Source organism: Ranitomeya imitator, chromosome 2, assembly GCF_032444005.1.
Source record: "Ranitomeya imitator isolate aRanImi1 chromosome 2, aRanImi1.pri, whole genome shotgun sequence".
NCBI lineage: Eukaryota > Metazoa > Chordata > Amphibia > Anura > Dendrobatidae > Ranitomeya > Ranitomeya imitator.
Window position 1 is genome coordinate 421,477,383 of NC_091283.1, and position 16,689 is coordinate 421,494,071.

The 16,689-nt window shown below is 44.3% G+C and overlaps 1 non-coding gene across 1 annotated transcript; it reads left to right on the plus strand.

The window, feature by feature from the left end:
* Nucleotides 1-3,631: 3,631 nt before the first annotated feature.
* Nucleotides 3,632-3,814, plus strand: LOC138668102 (U2 spliceosomal RNA). Its single transcript, XR_011319082.1, has one exon. It is a non-coding gene; the product is annotated as a U2 spliceosomal RNA (small nuclear RNA).
* The last annotated feature ends 12,875 nt before the right edge of the window (nt 3,815-16,689 follow it).

Consider the following 16,689-nt stretch of genomic DNA (forward strand, 5'->3'; position numbering starts at 1 on the left):
GTGGATTCGGGTAACATCTGCACAGAAATATATCGCAAACCCACTGCATCCAATTCCCTGTTGCACTATGATAGTGCCCATCCAGTGTACACTAGGCATGCTCTCTCTTATAGCCAATTCTTAAGGGTTAAGAGGGTCAATAATAGTGAAGAGGGTTTTGTGCGTCAATCGCAGGAATTATATGCTAGATTTGTCCAACGGGGCTATCCCCGCACAGTCCTGGATAAGGCACTAGGTAAAGCAAAATCTAATACCAAAGATTCCCTGAGGCATCAAGCAGGGAATAAACAAATGACAAAAAAAGATGACAAGAAATTTGTGTTCAGCTTCAGGTACAGCCCTATGGATGCCCATATTAGATCGGCGATAAGGAAAAATTGGCACATCCTGGGGGGGGGGATGCAGATTTAAAAGAAATGGTGGAAAAAGGTCCCCTCTTCTCCTGTAGACGTGGCAGAAACATTGGAGATTTGTTGGTACGGAATCATTTTGAAACTCAAAGGGATAGATGGTTGGAAGCTAGTGTCCCTAAGGGTAATTTTAAATGCGGTCAGTGTAGTTTTTGTCCATTACATCTCATAGGGAAAAAGATACGGGTAGGTCCTATCAGTCATCAAGTTCGAGATTTTATCTCATGCCGGACCACACAAGTAGTATATATAATCTTTTGCCCATGTGGGTTTTTCTACATTGGTAAAACAATACTCCCCTTATTTATAAGAATCAGAGAGCATATAAGCTCTATACGTACCGGAAAGGGGGTTACCCGTTTGATCTTTCACGTAAAGCAGGCACACGCAGGGGACACAAACATATTACGTTTTGCTGGTCTAGAACGTGTAGACACACCGCGCCATGGAGGAGACTGGCATCGGCTTCTCTTGAGAAGAGAAGCCAAATGGATATTACGCACAAATGCCACTGGACCCGTGGGACTCAATGACAAGGTCGACATGGCAGTATTTTTGTGAAATGTCCTTATAGACAGTTTTGTAATGCTTCTGTGATTTGTCTTTTGTATTATTGTTTTTATTTCTTATTTTAAGTCACTTGTATACTATTTCGTAAGGCGGAGTTTATGGCCAAGGCGCAGGTTGTGTGGGAGTTTACCTTGAACCTGGACAGGTGAAAAGAGACTTTCCCACTTCCTGCCATTACCAGGACCCGTAGAAGCGCTCGGCAGCGCGAAACGGCCGTCATCCGTCATCCTCCACACCCCTCCCTGTTAAGTCTGTCCATGTGCTAATTAAAGGACTGGATTTTACAAGTTTGGTGAGTGCGTTCCTCTTTTTCTTCTTATATATAAATATGGAAGAGCTTTTTACTGTTTTTAAAAGATTTTCTACAGCAAAAGCACCTGGATCTGATGGGGTACCGGTCAAGTTTTATACAAAATTCTGGTACGTGTTAAAAGAGGATATGCTCGTTTACCGAAGCTTTTAAGGTTGAAGTGTTGCCCCCCTCATGGGGAAAGGGGAGAGTCACGTTGCTCTTTAAAAAAGGGGAGCGCAGTAATATAAAAAACTGGAGGCCTATCACCTTACTTAATGTTGATTATAAAGTGTTGGCGAAAATAATAGCATCTTGATTAAGATCTGTGATAGATAAACTGACACACCTAGACCAAGTTTGTGGGGTGCCAGGTAGGAGCATGGCGGAGTCCTTTAATACTCTCAGGAATGCTATCTGGTACTCCAAGGTAAGGGAACAAAAACTTGGGCTACTTTCCGACTTTGAGAAAGCTTTTGACAGAGTGTCACATGAATATTTATTTTCTGTCTTAAAGGTAATGAATATCCCTGAATTTTTATTAAGCCGTGTTAAATTATTGTGTAGGTCTTGTTTTAGCCAAATTTTAATTAATGGTTTTTTAACAGATGCTGTGGAGCTAAAATCGGGAGTGAAACAGGGCTGCCCGCTGTCCCCCCTCCTGTTCATATGTGCAATGGAGCCCCTTTTGTGTTTGATTCGTAATGATAAAGTGGTAAGGGGGTTCCAGTTCCAGGAGGGGGGGCAGGCAGGGTAAAATATTAAGTTATATGGATGATGTTACGATATTATGTGAATCCCCTGCCTCCCTCAGAAGAGCTCTGCTACACACCACCTTCTTCTGTCAGGCATCTGGGTTTAAACTTAGTATGGAAAAAAGTGAATGCCTGCACATGCGGGAATGGGACTACGCTCCCACCCCAGACATATGTTTAAACAAGACCATATTAAAGTATTAAAGGTTGTTTTTAATGTGGATCTCAAGAATGATGCCAACTGGGATAATGTGATAGTAAAAATGGAGAAAAAATCTCATTTTAGATGTTAAGGAAATTGACCATGGAAGGGAAGGTATCAATTATAAAAATGATTCTGTTACCCATTATGCTGCACAGTGCCGTGGTTTTCCCACCCTCTGATCTGTATATCAAACGTCTTACCCGTGTATGTTTTACATTTTTATGGGGGTCTAAGATGGAAAAACTGAAACGTGATTTTATGTACAGAGATTGTCTTAATGGGGGAAAAGGGGTTTCTAAGCTTGTTATGTAATTTTATGTGAAAATTTTCTGTTTCTGTTTTAATATGATGCAAAAAAATGGTGCTTTTAGTTGTTTTTTAAATTATGCTGTTTGAATGTTATTTAAAAAATGGTTTAGATGTCCATTGAATATACCTGTACTGTTGTGTCTGCCAAAACACTATGCTTGTATCGAGAGAGTAATCAGGGTCTACCATCTAAAGGAGGAGGACCCTGCTATCTTAAAGGACCAGAAAGTCTTGTCTGCCTTCATTAAAAAGAAAGAAGGGGTGATTCAAGTTTCCAACTTTTCTCATGCCAGGTCCAAAAAGGTATGGAGGAACGTGTATGGAAAATACCTTGCAAATAGCCAAAAAGACTTGGCTTGGGCCACTGGCAGACACAGTCAGAAAAGGGCCCCTGTGCAAGAAAAATATTTGGGCCCTTTGCAGCCGGAGAACTCCTAAAAATGCAAAATTGCACTTGCTTTGGAGCAAGAAATGGGCCCCCTTAGCTCTTGGGCCCCTGTGCGGCCGCACAGGTTGCACCAATGGTATGTCCGCCCCTGGCTTGGGCCATAGTCCACCATTCCCTCCCCACAAGAGACTTTCAGCATAGGAGAGGCCTGGTGAGACAATCCATATGCCCAAGATCCTCCTGTGCTATTGATTAAAATGTTTTGCATATCTTTTGGAACTGTCCATTTGCACAGGAGGTATGGAGGAAAATAGGACTTTTATTAAAATGGATTTGTGGACTCTCAGATTTTAACTATTTATATGTATTTTATGGACTTTTTACTTGCCCTGCAGCTAAACAACAAATTGTCTGTTGGAAAATAATAAATTGTATCAAAAGCGCCTTATGGAAAATAAGAAACATCTTATTCTTTTGATGCCACAAATTGTATAAAACTTTCTTTGTCAGAAATGTATTTTTACTACCTAAAAGACAAAAATGACTTTGGTCTAAAAGAAGCTAATAAAATGTGGGGTTTTTACATGTGGGATGTTTTAATTTTCTGATGGTATCACTTGTAATATTATGTAATGTCTTTTCTGTAACTGTATTGTTCATTGTTTTTTATCTAAGAAAAGTAACGGTTTCTTTGTAAAAATGTTTAAACGTTAATGACATTTTGTTGTAACTGTATCTGTTCTTATCAGTTTAATATCTGATACGCCACCTATTTGGGGACCATATATTAAATGGATTTTTAGAACAGGGAGCTGGAAATGGAGCTTGCTCTGTCCACTCCACGCATTGACCCGTTATTGCAGTATCTCCGGGAACAGTGCACCCCTTCTCTGATCCAGTTTCTAAAAACAGATTGAATTGAAATCAGCGCAAGTTATCTTGTAACCGTTTATGCAAATTCCTTCAGGGTCAAAATTGCACATGTCAGATGCCAAATGTAGCATTTTGCTCAATTTCCCTTGATCATTTGCAACATTTCCTGTGCCTTGCTTTCACCTATTTATGTCAAGCATTGTATTACATTCAATATGCAATCAATCAATCAATTTGTCATCTTTACTGGTTGCAACAGGTGTGTTAAGATGTAGGCCTGCATAAGGCCTTTGTTACAGTGTTGCAAATACACTGTGCCATCTACCAAACTAGGCCCCGTGTTGTCAGTACTTGGTGCTTAAATTGAAGTATCCTATGAGTAGTTCGGCCATACATACTACATTTGTGACCGCATGCATGAATTCTTTTGTAAAACATTGGCTCCCTCTTGTGGACCACCGACTTTTAAATGCGGTGTATTATATGTATTTTTAAAAAAAAGTTAAAATGGGGTCTGTGCTGATCTTCAATATGCTTGTCTACACCTGTGTGAGTAGTATTCTAATGCTTTTTACCAACCAGGTGCGCTGCCTGCAGTAGATAGAATCTGTGCACGGAACCCTCACATGCAGCCACAATGGGCCTTTGTCCATTGTCTCCAGAACCCTCACGCGTCACAATGGGCCCTTGGCCTATAAAAGGCAGTCTAATGGCCGCCATCTTCTGTCTGCTGCTGGAGCAGCAGCAGACCACATGGTAGGGGGGTCTACACCCAGCTTCAGGAGAGCTGGGAAGACAACTGCTCGCCTGTCTGTTTTTTGAATTTCCCTCTCGCCCTCCTCTCTTTCTCTCACTCAGATGCACACTTTAGAACAAAAGGGGATGGAGGGTGTGTGTTAAAATAGGTGGAGTTATGCAGATTCAAAACGCGTTGCGCACAGCTTGAACACACACACAGCAGAACTGTCATTGAGAATGCATCCAGAGTTTCTGAAAATGTCTTCCCAGTGGCAATCTTTTGCTCTTGTCCCCACAATGGGTGTCGGTTTTAGGCCGAAGTGGCAAAACATTTCTGGCCATCGCTTCTCCGCCTTCTGGCTGCGATCTTGTGTCGCGGTCAGAGGGTGCGAGTATTTCCTGGCAGCGTGCTGCTAATTTTCTTCTGCGGTATTCGTATTGGCAGTGAAGACTGAAGATGTTTATAACGAATACGATTCGTGTGGTTGTGGAAAGTGGTGCCAATAACAACGTGGTGTTCGTGGTTCGTGACCTGCTGGAGGGAAAGGCTGGAGGTCATCGGACTGATATTTTCAGTGTGAACGAGTTTCACAACCAAGGTATATACAATGTTACTGTACCTTTGTGAATGAGCCTTGCTGTCTAACTGTTTTTGAGTGGTTCAGAAGCCATGATGGTGACCCATGCCTGGACGGAGTGCGAGTGGAGCCTCTGTTTGGGCTCATGGAAAAAGTAGTGATGGTTACCGTGTATAATCCTTAGGCTGCCGTCACACTAGCAGTATTTGGTCAGTATTTTACATCAGTATTTGTAAGCCAAAACCAGGAGTGAAACAAATAGAGGAAAAGTATAATAGAAACATATGCACCACTTCTGCATTTATCACCCTCTCCTGGTTTTGGCTTACAAATACTGATGTAAAATACTGACCAAATACTTCTAGCGTGACGGCAGCCTTACACAGAAGTAAGTCTGCTGGAGTAGTTCCTGGCTCGGTACTGCGATTATGTGAAAGGTGGAGAGAAACAGAGAAATTGTTTGGGTATATTTAATTGTATTTCGTGTGAAACTGAGGAAAGACCCAAGTTGTTTGGGAGGTTTCAGCCATCCCCCGGTGAACTTTTCAGTGGCGGGTCATAGGGGCTTTCTGTCGTATGCAGGGCAGCCTCTATACTGCAGGAAGTGTTTCCAATTTGGGCACTTACTGAACACGTGTGAGAAGAGCATGGTTTGCCGTAACTGTAAGCAAGAGGGCCATGAGGCGGCTCAGTGCCGATGCCACGTGAATGTGACCAGTGTGGTAATACAGGGCACCTGTATAAGGACTGTCCATATGGTGGGCCGAGGAGGCCAACTAGAGAGGAGGAGAGGCGGGAGGAGGAAGAAAAGAAACGTGAGGAGCGGATGCAGGAGGAGAAAAAAAAGAGAGAGGAGGAGGTCAAGAAATGGGAGGAGGAGAGGAAGCGGGAGGAAAGCAAAGCTTCTACGCAGCAAAGCACTTGAGGTAATTCCACCCTCTATGATTGAGAGACGGCAGGATAGACGGCAGGAAGACAAGGTGGATCAGGAGGACAAATTATTCTGAGGTGGAGGAGATGGCTGAGTCTTTGATTCCTGAGTATGACCCAAGAAACATTGGTGTTTTCTCCTCAGAAAAGGAGCCTGGAGGTCAAAAGTGTCCCAGGGAGGGTGGTGGTGAAATCCGTGACTTTGAGGTTCCTGAAGGAGGAGTGCCCCAGAGGAAGGCTGGGCAGAAGAAGACGCGTGTGGAAGAGCGTATGGAGGTCAGCGGCTCTGAAAGCTGCTCAGCGCAGATGGTGGAGGAGGACAGTGGCGATACTGCTTAGTTATGTGCTATTGTTTCAGTAGCTAGGTGTTTTTTGTATATAGCATTTGCCTTTAAAAATGTTTTTTTTTTATGTTTTTCATGTAAGTTGTGTAATGTCCTGTTTGTAGGTTGTTTTTTTAGTTTGTTTAGTATTTTTGTTTCTGTGTATGTTATGGGTTTTGCATTCATATCACAAAATGTGAGGGTTTTTAAAAACAGGTTGCAGCGGGTGGCCATTTTGGAATTTTTGCAACCCAAAATGCAGGAATTTTTTGTTTGCAGGAGTGTGGGATTGTGGATGATGTGAAGGGGAGTGAATGGCCTCATGGTGCGTCTGTGTGGTCAGGGAGTGCCTGTAATAAAAATGATGATGTGGGATTTTTGGTGAAGGGAAATGATGTGAGTTTGTATGACTATATGGTGATTGAGGTTGGAAGGTGTGTGTTGGTTAATTTTGAGTTTAGAAATGTTCGCTTTTGCGTTATTAATGTATATGCGTCTGTGGAAAAACAGGAGCGTAAAGTTTTATTTGAAAAAATTAAGTTTTTTATTCCAGGAAGAGTACCTGTTGTGATAGTGGGTGATATGAACTGTGATGTGGGAAGTGTGAATGTGGATGTGTCAGGGAAAGTGTTAATGGATATGGTGAGTGATTTTGGTTTAAAGGATATGCAGTGTGCATGCAAGATAACTTGGTTGCTAAATACGTTTTTTTATGACAGTGGGAGCGTGGCGTCTAGATTGGACTATTAATGCAGAGCCATACACAGTACATAAAGAAAAATTGGAACGATCTCACCTCTAGTTCCCTTGTAACGGCAAGATCTACTCACATCCGCAGCATCTGGGAGGGGGGGTCCACAGTTTTGACCACACATATACCCATCCAAGCTGTCAGGCGTGTGAATTAACCCCAAAACATCAACCGCATTCTTCCCTACGCGTTTCGTTTTATGGACTCATCAGGGGAAACCGATATAACGTCCCTCCACCTCCGTGGGGGACTTTAAACCTAGGGGTATGCCAATGATCCAATGATTGGCATGCCAATGAACTGTGGACCCCCCCTCCCAGATGCTGCGGATGTGAGTAGATCTTGCCGTTACAAGGGAACTAGAGGTGAGATCGTTCCAATTTTTCTTTATGTACTGTGTATGGCTCTGCATTAACTATAAAGACAGGATACATGCACCTTCACCGCACCTTCATGTTTTTTTATATGCGGTGAGAGATACTACTTGTACATGTTACATGCTCCTTCTTGGGAGATTTTTCCCTTTCAAAGACTGACACTGAGGCGTCCATGTGGACAGTCTGAGGGATCCTACTATCCGCAGATTCCATGTATATGGGAATCTATTCTGTGAGTCCTTTGTTTGTTTACCTATATGTGGTTGTTTATACCGATTTTAGCCTTATATATTAAAAGTTAATTTTTATTATTGGATGTGAGTGGTACTGCGGCTTCTGAGTTTCCTTCCTCAGGTGATGTGGTGAAGTCGTTAGGTGCTGCTCTATTTAACTCCACCTAGTGCTTTGCTCCTGGCCTCCAGTCAATGTTCTAGTATTGGTCTTGCTTCCTCCTGGATCGTTCCTGTGGCCTGTCTGCTCTGCATAAGCTAAGTTTTGCTTGTGTTATTTTTGTTTGCTATTTTTTTCTGTCCAGCTTGCTTTATTGGTTTTTCTTGCTTGCTGGAAGCTCTGGGACGCAGAGGGAGCACCTCCGTACCGTTAGTCGGTGCGGAGGGTCTTTTTGCCCCCTCTGCATGGTTGTTTGTAGGGTTTTGTGTTGACCGCAAAGCAATCTTTCCTATCCTCGGTCTGTTCAGTTAGTCGGGCCTCACTTTGCTAAATCTATTTCATCTCTGCGTTTGTATTTTCATCTCAACTCACAGTCATTATATGTGGGGGGCTGCCTTTTTCTTTGGGGTATCTCTCTAAGGCAAGGTAGGCTTATTTTTCTATCTTCAGGGCTAGCTAGTTTCTCAGGCTGTGCTCGAGGCGCATGGGTCTGGTCAGGAGCGCTCCACGGCTACCTCTAGTGTGGTTGGATAGGATTAGGGATTGCGGTCAGCAGAGTTACCACGTCTCAGAGCTCGTCCTATGTTTTTTGGTAATTGTCAGGTCACTTTGTGTGCTCTGAACTTCAATGTCCATTGTAGTTCTGAATTACCTGTTCATAACAGAGATGTGTCCGAGGAGTAGATGTGGTGGGAGTGAGAGTGTGGTGCATTTGTTTTGGAATTGTCAGTATGCTAGAAGTGTGATTGCAGGTATGGGTCATTTGTGTAAGGAGCTGTGAGGTGAATCTGTTGTCTTTTGAGCTTTTTATGTTTGGATTGGGTATGTGTGGAGAAAAGGAGAGAGTATTGTGGTTGATGATGGCATGTAAAAAAGAGGTATTGTGGGATGTGAGGAATATGTATGTGTTTAAAAGGAAGGATATTGAGGTTAAAAATTGTATAAAAATTATTTTGGGAAGGGGGGCGTGGCCTAGGCAGCAATGGTGTAGGTTGTGCTGCCAGAGAGCTCTGAGGAGGCATCCTCTAAATCGGCACACATCTACAATTTAAACCGTTTTTTCTCGCCTTTGGGCAATGGATACTGACTCCTAAGACTAACATGGTCAATTGTAGACCTTTATTGTCAAAATCGGACGTTATTTGAAGACTTTGAAGGCTTTGGGGCCTAGCCACATGTCTGAGGCCTTGTCTTTGGCCTGATCACAAGGCCTCCCTGCAGGCCCTTATCGCTGGGCAAAGGAGATCTGCGCACACAAGATAACCCCCCTGCTTGACCCCTCAGCTCAGATTCCACAGGTACTGTGAAAAAGCGAGTTCCCCCACCCCCCCCACCCGGACCCATCCACCGCGGCTCCGCAAGTCGGGCCCAACATCAGACCGGGGGGCTCCCCTCCTCCCCCTTGCGGGGCGGGTGAGCAGGGGGCAAGGCGCACAGCTCCACACACCGCCGGAGCCTGAGACCAGCAGCGGGTGCAGCTGACGCGGCTCACGGATAGAGCAGGGATGTGGCTCTGCCCTTCATTGTGCCGGAGTTAAACCGGCCGCAAAGCGCCCTCCGGCGTGAGGACCCGTGCAGCGGTCGGCAGTAGCGACGCTGCGAAGAAGTCTCCCTCCTCCCTTCCCGACCGGCGGGCAGCAAACCCAGAAGCGCTGAAGCGCGCTCCCCTCACCACTGCTGCGGCGCCAAGCCTCGGACCCGCCGGAGCCGCGGGCTGAGCGAAGCAACCGAAGCCCTCTCCGCAGCTGCTCCCTGCGGCCGCCGGGACTCGCGGGTAGGGGGCGCGGGAGCGCTCTCCCCCCCTCCTCCGCCGGTGACCGGGGAGATCAAACAGCAAGCAGAAGGCCTTCCAGCCCGCGCTGCAACCAAGCGCAGTGAAGAGGCTGAGAAGCAGGGCTGTCTGCGAGGCAGCCACACATCACGGAGGACCTGCAGGAGTGAGTTCACGCCGGGGAGTCAGAGCACCAGAGGTATACGGGCCCGGGCCCAGCACTCAGCAGGATTAACCCTTTCATATTCCACCCCGCTGTGGGCGCCGACCGGGCGGCCCCCCCCTCCTCCTCTCCTGCGAGGAAATAAGGGCTTCCCCGGGAGATACCCTGAGCCACTGCTAAGCAGCAGCAGTTTAACCAAAGCAGCGGCTCTCACACCAGCAAAGCCGGCAGTCAGCTATTCACCGCTGACTACTTCTCCAGCCCCCACTGTGAGCTAATCTATATACTACTTAAGGGTTAAGGGAGCGCATAACTGTGTTTGTAATCTCCTGTATAGAATCAAGGAGTGGGCTCAGTGGGAGCTTTTGGTGATCATATTCCCTTATTGCTTAAGTGTCACATCCGCGGGCTGTATTGGCCTAGAGGGTAGCTGTGAATACAACTCTGCTTCATCTTATCAGCAAGTAAAGAGTTAACGAAAAAAGTCACAGTTCATTTCTGCCATCTTCTGGTGAATTGTAGAAACTGCTACTAGCATTTTCTTTTTACAATCTACAACACAACGTTATGCATTGATAAATTGACTCAACAGGGCATTTTTTCGCTTTCTTTTCTGATCTTACAGCGACACCTAGTGGCCACTTTGAAAATATGCTTAACTTCATTTCAACATGTAAATAGACTTTTTCCTTCACGTCCAGGTTGTGATTGTAGCACTTCACGTTAACAAACAGCTTCAAAATGGTTAAATCACAGAAAGAACGTGAAAAGTCAGCAAATAAAACCATGGCAGACGATCAGAAAAAAGGCGCTCATGGTGCTCTTCACTCATATCTGAAAAGGAAAAATGATGCTGCTCAAACCCCTACTAGGCGATCTCTCAAAAAAGCGATCTCAAACGAAAACATTGATGAATCAGACCCCAGTGAGGAGGACTCTGACAGCGATTCAACTGCAGGAGACACTACCCCCATCTCTAGAGCCTTCATGAGAAAACTGATGGCCCAAAATATGAAGCCACTCATGGAGGAAGTCTCAGGTATGCGCTCAGACCTTCAACATCTTGGCCACAGAGTTGAGTCCCTTGAGTCCGCAAATGTCGACGTGGTGGAAGCTATTACCTGTCTTAACAAACAAGCTCTCAAACAGCAACATCTGAACACAGCACTGCTAGCCGTCGAAGATCAAGAGAACAGAAGCAGAAGGAAGAATATTAGGACTAGAGGCGTCCCAGAATCCTTCGCCCGAGAGGCGTTAGATAAAGTGGCTAAAGAAATCTTCGCCAACCTTCTGGGACCAGAGAGAGCCTCCAAAGTTACAATTGAAAGGATCCACCGGGCTCTAAGGCCTAGACCAAAACCTGAAGAACCTCCTAGAGATATCATATGTGGACTTCTTAGCTTTGTGGATACCGCTGCGATCCTAGCAAGCGCTAGAGAACAAGACAAAATAATACATGAAACCTCACAAGTACAGCTTTTCCAGGACTTAGCCCCTTCCACTTTAGCCCCTTCCACTTTAGCAAAAAGACGAATCCTCAAACCTCTTCTTGCCGCCCTGAAGGCCAAGAACTTGTCATATAAATGGCTATTCCCTTTTGGGCTTGCAGTGAATACCGCCAATCGTCAAATTACGATCCGTACCCCAGAGGATCTTCAAAAGGCCTGGGAAACCCTAGACATCTCTCCAATAAACATACCCTCCTGGATGCCAATCGACTCTGACTGGAACCTGCCTCCAATGAAAAAACCCTTGGATTGGTCGCAAAGGAAGAAACACACATCGCCTAAAGTTAAGAAACAAGACCCTAAGAAACACCCACCATGAATACCTTATTCCCCCTTTGGCCCTCCAGCTGGTATAATAGAGTAGTTGTTTTGGATTGTTTAGATTTCTTTTTTTTCAGATAACTACCTCTGCCTTTCTAAAGTTTCTATCATTAAGCCACTTGACCGTATTTTTTCATTGCTATAGACCAGATCACAACCTGGACTAACCCTCGCCTATGTTTGGGTACTCCTCCCCCCCCCTGCGATGGGCGAGAATCTAAATGTATATATTTTGTTATTCATGTTCTTCCCCTCTTCTCCTAGGTACCGTGATGGGATAATCTTCTCTTCAAGACATGATGAGTACGAATAATAAGGTGAGCTCCGGGTCCATCACAGTTGCCTCCTTTAATGTGAAAGGCCTAAATACACCCGCAAAAAGAAACCAAATTCTTAATCTCCTCAAGAAACAAAAAACCCAAGTAGCCTTCCTCCAGGAAACACACTTTAAAAGCGGTAGGACACCTAACACCTCCTTCTCCCCATATCCAACGTGGTTCAATAGTTGTAACTCTTCTTCGTCCAAGGGGGTTAGTATAGCTCTAAAAAAAAATCTACCGTTCGCGCCCAAGGATACACTGAGTGACCATGAGGGGAGATACATCTTCGTTAAGGGGCACTTAGCCAACACTCTGGTCACATTTGCCAACCTCTATGCACCCAATAAACACCAGGTTCAGTGGATATCGAAAACACTAGAGGTTTTAAAACTCTTCACCGAGGGGCTACTAATTGTAGGGGGAGATTTTAACATCACATTAAATCCAGAGATCGACTCCTCAAGCGGCCTGTCCTTCGTTTCTAAAAAATTAAGGTATAATCTCCTGAACAAACTATCTAACCTGCACCTCATTGACCCATGGCGTATCACTCATCCTACCACTAAAGATTTCACCTTTTTCTCCCCCCCTCTCTCATCCTACCATCGTATCGACCTCCTCCTGACACAATCGAGATCCTTAAAATTAATAAAGTCAGCTAGCATTGGCCCAATCACAATCTCAGACCACGCACCGATATTCATAGACATTGTAATTGATACCTTGCCCCGACCAGCAACAACTTGGAGACTAAATGATTCTCTATTAGATAACCCACTAAATTTAGAGAAAATAAAGTACGCACTTTCGAGATATTTTTTAGAAAATATCACAGAGGGGTCACTAACACCCAACATATGGGAGGCCCACAAAGCGGTACTCCGAGGAGAACTCATCTCAATCGGAGCCCACGCAAAAAAACAAAGAGATAAAGAGATAATGTCTCTCCTACACCAAATTGCAGTCACAGAGCGCCTTCATAAAAAAACTAGCAAGCAAGATCTACAACGGGAGCTGGTCGACCTCCGCGTCAGGTTAAAAGACTTGCTTAATGTCAAATCGGCTAAAATCTTCATGCATTGTAGACATCGATTCTATATGCACGGGAACAAAAATAGCAAGCTGACCTCCCACCTTCTCAAAAAACAGAGAGAGAGCAATTTTATAAAGCATGTTCACAATGATCTAAACGCGAAGGTCGACAGATCCGAAGATATTGCTGAGGCGTTCAGATGCTACTACCAAACCCTATATAACTTAGAGCCCCCAGATTCCATGAAAGACTGCGTAGCTGCGGCAGACAAGATTCAGGACTTCTTAGTTCCTCTCTCCCTCCCAGAGATTCAATCCAAAGATCATGCAGCCCTCCTGTCTCCAGTCACCAGTCAAGAAATTAGCGACACTCTACAAAATATGGCAGCCAATAAAACTCCGGGCCTTGATGGCTTCCCACTATCATACTACAAAAAATTTTCGGACCTACTCCTACCACATTTGACTTCCTTGTTTAACTCCTTTCTTGCAGGAATCCCCCCAACAAGACAGACTTTAGAAGCACATATATCTGTTATCCCCAAAGAGGGGAGAGATGGCGGTCAATGCTGCAACTATCGCCCAATATCTCTATTGAACTCTTATCTAAAACTTTGGGCTAAAATTCTAGCATCTAGGATCAATAGTGTCCTTGATTCCCTGATACATCCTGACCAAGTGGGTTTTGTCAGAGGTCGTGAAGGGAAGGACAACACATTAAAAATCCTTTTAGCCATCTCACATGCCAGACGCTCCGGAATCCTGTTGACTCTATTATCAACTGACGCCGAGAAGGCTTTCGACAGAGTCAGCTGGCACTACATGGTATGCACTCTAAAGAAGTTTAACTTCCCACAGCCTCTTATAGATGCCATCATGACTCTGTATTCAGCTCCAACGGCTAGGGTTAGAGTCAACGGTCTGCTTTCGGACCCATTTGAGATAGGAAATGGGACCAGGCAGGGCTGCCCTCTCTCCCCAACACTCTTTGTGCTAGTCATGGAGACACTAATACAGAAAATAAGACAGGAAGAGTCAATAAGGGGTCTAACCGTGGATCACACAGAATTTAAAACAGCTGCTTTCGCAGACGACCTTATGATCTTGATCTCAAATCCTAAGTCTGCATTCCCCTCTATTTTGAAACTTCTCGAGGAGTTCGGGGTCGTCTCAAACTTCAAAGTAAACATGCACAAGTCAGAAGTCATGAACGTCTCACTACCAAACGAGGTTACTTTATATCTCAAAAAGTCTACCCCCTTCAAATGGCTTTCAGATAAATTAAAATATTTAGGTGTCTTTCTTACTGCAAACCCCTCTACTCTTTATAAACACAACTTTGAACCCCTCCTGGACAATCTCCAAACACTCATTAAAACCTACGACTTACCATACATTTCATGGATTGGGAGGATAAACATAATCAAATCATACATCCTTCCAATGATATTCTATCACATGAACATGATCCCTATACCCCTTCCCAAAACTTTCTTCACAGCAATCAATAGCATAGTCAGAGGGTATGTTTGGAAGGGCAAAAGACCTAGACTCCCGTTCAAAATCATCTCACTCCCGAGAAAGAAAGGGGGTCTTGGACTTCCGCACTTTGAGAATTACTACCGGGCAATCCATTTGGCCAGGTGGATATCTCTGATCAAACCTAGACCTCCCCAAGAAACATCTAACCTTGAACTCTTACTACTGGGGGGAGGGGCTGAGAAATATCTCTGGACCTCAGCCGTCCCCCCGTAAAATTCCCTGGAAGAAATAACTAGCAACACACTGGCCATTAGGAGGAAACTGATCCCAAACAACTGGCCATATTGCCTCTTTTTGGATAACATGCCTCTGGGGGTAGTACCTTGGCTTATCGAACCAAAATATATAGACGCATTTGACCTCTGGGACTCTTTGCCGAATCTCCCAGTCGCCCATTTGCTTTCTAATCAAATAAAGTGTATAAATAGTTGGCCATGTGAGGCCAGGAAGCACCCCCGAGACTTCATGCAACTACACCATGTTCAACACATCATATCCAAACTGAAGTCAAACATACAAAATAAACCAGAATGGCTCTGGCTTGAGCTCATACTAAAACTCAATCCCACACCCCCTAAGTTAATATCCAAACTATACCATAACTTAATTTCCCCAAACACTAGTTTTAAACCCTTATACCTATCCTCTTGGGAGTCTGAGTTGAACATATCTCTCACCAATAGAGAATCAGATCAAGTACTAGGACACTCACATGGGTTCTCAATGTGTGTCCTGTTACAGGAGAATGCATTTAAAGTCCTTTCCAGATGGTATAGAACCCCCGAGTCACTCTATCACCTGGGCCTCTCTGACTCTCCTCTTTGCTGGAGATGTATGGAGTCAAAGGGCTCATTATCACATATATTCTGGTCATGCCCAGCTATCACAAATTTCTGGGAAGACGTCTTCGACCGACTTCGCAAGTTGGGATTAATAACTCACAACCTAACACCCCAAGAAGCTCTAATGTCACTTCCCACGAAGTCATACAAGCCTAAAAAACATGACCTTCTTCCTCTCCTAATAGCCGCAGCCAAACACCTTATCTCCTTGCACTGGAGACAAAAGAAACCCTCTCATATCGATGAATGGACCAAAAAAGTACAAGACATCTGTAGGATGGAGGAATTGTCCAGCTGGGATTCTCACTCACACGATAAATTCTTTCGGACATGGTTGCCATGGCAAATGTTAAATATCCCTTCCTCATTGCCTTCCACTAGCCTTTCTTCTTAACTAAAACAAATTTGTTTCCCTGTGAACTCATTAAAATTGTTGGGGACGCACTGTGATGGATCCGGACACTATTCACTCACCTGACTATATTAGTGTTGTTTAATATTTTCTATAGTACTCCTTTACAGTTGGTCGAAATTACCTGTTTAATCCCTGCTGTTTTAAAATCTAATTATACTTGTCCTCCTCAGACGAAGGACTGGTGATTAGAAATTTCTACTTCGACCACCTTTTCCCTCCGGTACCTCTCCCCCCCCCCCTTCTTTTACAGTTTTTACAGTTTTTGTTACTCTCGGCTCACATGTCTCGGTGTTCTACATTATCTTTTGAGCATTTCAGGTCGCACACCCGAATTGTGACCTAAATTCGCCAATAGCATTTCATCCAATTTACCAAAGCTATGGTCACCCTCGATGAACAATATTGCATCTGTATGTTAAAACTCAGTATACTCAGAAGTTTGTAATATTATGTTTCTGATTCATGTGTGCCACTTTGTTCTTCATGTATTTTGAAAATTTGAAAATAAAAAATGTAAAAAAAAAAAAAAAAAATTATTTTGGGAAAATTGTATTTTTGCTTTGTATGTGATCAGAGGAGGAGAGGGGAGGTGGATGCAGAGGGAATTTGGAGACTAAAAAGTGGAAACATCTTGTTAACATATCTTGAGGTGTTTGGTTGTTAATAAAATTTTTTGTTGTGTTTTCCAATGATGATGGGAATAGCGGTTGCATTGAGTATGTGGCACGCTGTTTTGGGAGTTGACTTCCTCATAGTTTTGGTTACCTGACTGTGGAACTTCCCATCTGAGGGGAAAAAAAAGCTTGTCTGAGAGATTGTGGTCAGGTTGGGTGCTTCCAGTACCCTGTCTCTCGCCCTGGGGGGATCGCTCCTCTTCGGAGGGGCTTCA